We start from the raw sequence: 5586 nt of genomic DNA on the forward strand, positions 1-5586 counted from the left end.
CAAAGGATGTAGAGTGGCATAAGGTGAAGAGAAAACCGGTGGAGAATGAGCTTAGCCATCCAGCTGATGGCAAGGCATGGAAAGACTTTGATAGAAAATACAAGTGGTTTGCAAAAGATGCAAGAAACATCAAACTTGGCCTTGTGACAGATGGTTTCAATCCATTTGGGAAAATGAACTCCCCGTATAGCATGTGGCCAGTATTTCTTGTGCCTTACAATTTTCCTCCAAGGGTCTGCATGGAACAATACAACTTCATGATGTGCCTACTCATCCCTGGTCTGAAATGCCCAGGAAAGGATAGTGATGTCTTTCTAGATCCACTTGTTGATGAGTTGCTAGATTTTTGGAAAGGTGTTAGTACTTTTGATGCATCTAGTGGAAAAATGTTTGATCTGCATGTTGCTGTTATATGGTGCATTCATGATTATCCTACTTTGAGCACTTTGTCGGGTAGAGTCACAAGAGGTTATTGTGCTTGTGTTCATTGTGACAAAAATCCTTGCTCCAAAAGAATAAGGAGTAAAATATGTTATATTGGCCATCGTTTCCTTCCAAGGGACCATCCATGGAGGAAAAAGAAGTGTTTTGATGGTCAGGTTGAAGAAGAAGAAGCTAGAGGAATTTAGTACACAAGAGCTTATGTAGCAATAGGAGAGAGTAAGGATGTTAGACCAGGAGAACATCATCTAAGCAAAAAGAGAAAGTGTGAAGAAGATGGCCAATGTTGGAAGCAAAGGTCATTTCTTGGCATTGTTGAGAAATCAAAGGACACTATCAATGCTAGGCTTGATTTGGAGGACATGGGTATAATAAAACATTTACACTTGAAGTGTCATGGAGAAAAGTACAGTGTTCCACATGCCCCCTACACAATGAATAAAACCCAGAAGCTTGCTTTTTGTGATTTTATAAGAAGTGTCAAATTTCCAGATGGATATGCTTCTAACTTAGCAACTCACATTACTGCGGATGGATGCAACCTCCAAGAACTAAAAACTCATGATTGCCATATCTTACTCCAAAGGATTTTACCTATTGCTATCAGAGGAATCATGCCTAAGGGCATATATGAAGCACTTGGGGATTTAGGTAACTTCTTTCAGCAATTATGTGCTAAAACTCTAAAGGTAGATGTTATGCATAGAATGCAAGCTGAAATCCCAATCATTCTTTGCAAGCTTGAGAAAATATTTCCTCCTTCTTTCTTTGATGTCATGTTGCACTTGGTTGTTCATTTACCTGATGAGGCACTCCTTAGAGGTCCTGTCCAATATGGATGGATGTACCCAATAGAAAGAAGGTTGTGCACCTTGAAGCGTTTTGTGAGGAACATGGCAAGAGCTGAAGGATCCATTGGAGAAGCATATGTAGCCAATGAGTGGTTGACTGCTTGCTCGAGGTACTTTGATGATGTAGACACACGACACAATCGGGAGGGTAGGAATAGAGAGCGTGTTGATTTGCATGAGGGTGATCTATCTGGTTTCCAGCATGGAGTTGATTTACTTGGAGCCTCCACTGTCACATATCTCAAACGTGACAATGACAAAATGGTTTGGTATGTGCTAAATAATTGTCCTGAGGTGGAGTCATATATGGAGTACGTCATCTCTTCTACACTTTTAAATTTTTTATATAGCCTATAAATTGGCTATGACTCTAATATATGAATTAAATATTGCAGAATATACAGGAAAGAGTTAGAGAGTGAAGGAATTCCTGATGTTGAAAAAGCCCTTGAGAAGCAATTTTCCTCCTGGTTTAAGAAACATGTGAGTTTTGGTCCATAGTTTTATTGAAGAAATATTTCTTGCATTGTCTAATTCAGTTCATATTTAAGTCCACTTTGCACCTCCTGATTTTGGACATTCAATTGTATGGATTGCAAAACTTCGTTTTGTGGAGGGAAAAGATGTTCCTGATGGCCTATATGCATTGGCATGTGAGCCGGATCTGTGAGTTCACATATTTTCAGGATGTCTTGTTAATGGTGTTCGATACCACACTGCTAGCCGTGAGAAAAAAATAGAAGAACTCAAAACAGAGGAGTAATGTCTGAGGGTTCACATGATGAAGATTATATTGATTTTTATGGTTGCTTGAAACAAATAATTGAGTTGCAATATAACTCAGATTGAGCAACCGCCGAATAGTGGTTCTCTTTCGTTGTGACTGATTTGATACTAATGGCAAGAAGTCTAGAATGAAGGATGATGGATTTTTCAGAAGCATCAACCACAGAATTTTTTTTTGGTACAGGGATGATCCTTTTATTCTAGCAGCACAGGCAACAAAGGTATTTTACTTGAAAGATACCAAGCAAGTTAATGACAGCAAGATTGCTGAAAGTTGGAGAATTGTTCAAAAGTTTTCACATAGGCACTCGTGGAATGTGGCTGAAAGCGACAATGATGAAAGACCCAATGGCTCCGGTCTGTCATACCAAGATGATACATGTGAAGGTTTTCTGGTGCAAGGACATTTGGACAGTGAACTTTGGGATGACGAAGGAAATTTGGAAAGTATATGCTATTATATGGTTTGAGTGCCTCTTTTCTGATGTAAATGCTCTTGCCTAGGTTAAATTTTCCATGGATCCTAACCACAAGACAGTCCAATATGCTTGCTCTGATCTGCTCAAGTGTGGTCAGCGGCAAATGAGGCACAAGCTCAAGAAGGATTACTTTGATGGTGTACCAGCAAACAAAGTCAGAACAACATCACCATTGAAGAGTATGACTGATGAACAATGGAAAGCACTTGTGGAGATGAGGTCGAGCCCGAAGCATAGGGTATGGAGTTGAATGCTGTTGGAAGTTGTATTATTCAGAAATAAGTCTCATGTTGCAGTTTTAATTGGTGCTTAAATAAATGTTGTGTTCATTGCATGGTATTGTAAATTGCGCTTTGGTTATGTATGCCATTAATGTGATCATCTAGGCTCTATTTACAATTCAGAAGTACTGGTCTAGTTAAAATTAAGAACTAATCAATTCCCTGCTTAAAGCTAAAATTCAGAAGTAATCAATTCCATGCTTAAAGTTGTTGGTTGATGAAAATGGTGTTGTGGGATGGAGTTTTGATAGTCGTGCATAAATACTCCCAGTCATGCAAGAAGAGTTATTACCTGCTGTTGAAATTTGATGAAGAGATGGAAACTTGTGATCAACTTTAAGCCTGCAACTTTGAAACATGTCTTGTCCATGCTAACCTGCAAGTTTTCAGTTCATTTATCACTTCCTGAACCAATTTTTCTTTTTTAGCAAACAGAAAGAATAGTGGTACTACCATGGTGACTAGATGCGCATATCTAAGTTTTATATGTTTTTACTATCTAATTTTCTCTGTTTCCACTATGGGCAATGTTTCCTGTTGTGTACTGACATATGCCTTTTACAGGAGAAGTGCCTGAAGGCCAAAGTGAATCGTGGGAAAGTTAAGTATGCTCACAAGATAGGTTCTCGCTGCTACATTGTGCAGACTCATGTCGTGGTAAGATACAGAAGTTTTTTGTGTGACAGGCTCTTGATGTGTTCATTTTATTGAGTTTACAAGTTGGTGTAGTGCTGTAACATGCTGCTAGTTGCTACTCTTTTTTTCACATGCTAATCGAATCTACTTTTGCATAGAACCTTGTAATTTAAGACATTTTTCATCAAATGTTCAATCATGTATCGTTAGCAGTTAAGAATTCACTTTTCTACTTTGATTAAGAGCATTTTTGAAGTTAGATCCAAATACCTTAGGCTGGTGGGCAGCTGGCCATGCATATGATTGGTATGCCTATCTTACTTTAGTTTCTTTCATTAAACATGTCTGAGAATGTCCAGAGGTGACTGTACTCATTAAACATACTGCTATTTGCTGTAGAATTTAGGTTGCATTAATCTAATATTACAATCTGCATTGACATACATACTAATATTTTCATCCATTATTCAACAATTGACCTATGCTTGGTATGCATATATTACTGTACTTTCTTTCATAGACATGTCTTTACTACCTTTAACACGAGCAATAACTGAAATCTTGCTAATATCTATAACTATCCATCAACTAACTCCAAATTGTTTGCATTATATTTTAGAAGCAAGATAAATATAAAGATGCGCCGCCCACTGCGATTGATCTTTTCAAGGAGTTTCACTGTAGTAGGAAGACTGGTCTTAATGAGCCCGTTAAGGAAGCTATTGTAAGTTCAATTCTTGCATTTGCTAAACTATCTTGCTCGAGTGTGCACTTGTGGTAACATGTATGCTGTTGAACCTGACATGTACATGGAGTCCTAATTTGTGTTAATTATACACCCTAAGACAGTAGTATAAATTCCTGCACTTTGGACCAATTACTGATGACTGAGTGGAAGCTACCTCCCTCTCTCATGCAGTCATATGCATGTAGCAAGGCAAGGCTTGCATAAAAATTTTTTATTTCAATTCATAATTGGGATGATCTACTGTTTAATTTTGTTTTAGATCTGGAAACTTGTGCTTACTTTTAATGCTTGTAGCTTTGAGACTTGTCCTTTCCATGCCTGGTCAATCATGTATACATGCTGTCATTGATTTATTTGTTAGGCTAAATTCAGCTTATGTCTTCCAGTTCATTTGTGCCACCTGTTAAAACTTATTTGAGCCTAAGTTGCCTGTGTTTTTGAGCCTCTTGTTTTAGCTGCATTCTGCTGAAAACATTCAGATTTGGTCACATATTTGTGTGCAGTGCAGTCTTGGTTTATCTCTTATTCATCTCTTAATTATCAGTGGTTGTGATGCCCAAATTTTTTAGCTCTATAGCAAGCTGATGACAAAATAATGATTGGAGGACCTTGTTTGACTGTTTTTTCTTTGCTGAATTGACGAATGATAAACTATTAGGCAAACTTGTGGTTTTGATAGTAATGCAATGTAATTTGTTGGATCATATTAGGAACATATGAAAGCTATCATGGCTGAGCTTGTAGAAGAAGGGCAAGCACAAAAGAGTGCTACTGAAGCTGTTGCACAAGTCTTGCCATCAACTAAATTTCTGCAAAATGCCGGCTTTGAAACAGCAGCCCCAAAGAGGAGTGTCACATCTGCTGTTGGTGCAAGAGTACAAGAACTTGAAGCTGAAGTTCATGCTGAAGCAGGGTGCTGCCGCACTTCAAGATCAAATTGAGATACAGGTGAACGAATTGGAAGCCATGAAGTTGAAGATCCAGGAATCCGAAGCATGAAAGTAGAAGCAGCTTGAAGATATTGCGACTCTGAAGAAGCAAGGAGAGGAGACCAATGCTCTTTTTCGTCGTCTGTTGTGCCTCAACAAAGAATAGGTGATTTCTTAACTCAGATTCATTTGGTGCATACATTCCTACCTGGAACTCCCAATAAGTTCATGTGGTTGGATAACTTTGCCACCTGGTTCTAAGATTTAACATTTTCATTTGCTAACTAGCTGCTGGCTGTGGACTGAAACTATCTTGATAGACCTTATACTAGTTCGTTGTGCTACTTTGCTTGGATGCATGTGACATGTTGTAACCTTTCTGGAACCTGTGAGCCTGAGTGTGGTACTTGGCAATGATATATGTGATTGTGTTGT

The 5586-nt window shown here is 38.4% G+C and overlaps 1 pseudogene; it reads left to right on the plus strand.

Annotated features, from left to right (window-relative positions):
• The first annotated feature begins 1334 nt into the window (after positions 1-1334).
• On the plus strand, positions 1335-5317 carry LOC101760829 (annotated as a pseudogene).
• The last annotated feature ends 269 nt before the right edge of the window (positions 5318-5586 follow it).

This window comes from Setaria italica, chromosome IV, assembly GCF_000263155.2.
Source record: "Setaria italica strain Yugu1 chromosome IV, Setaria_italica_v2.0, whole genome shotgun sequence".
Taxonomy (NCBI): Eukaryota; Viridiplantae; Streptophyta; class Magnoliopsida; order Poales; family Poaceae; genus Setaria; species Setaria italica.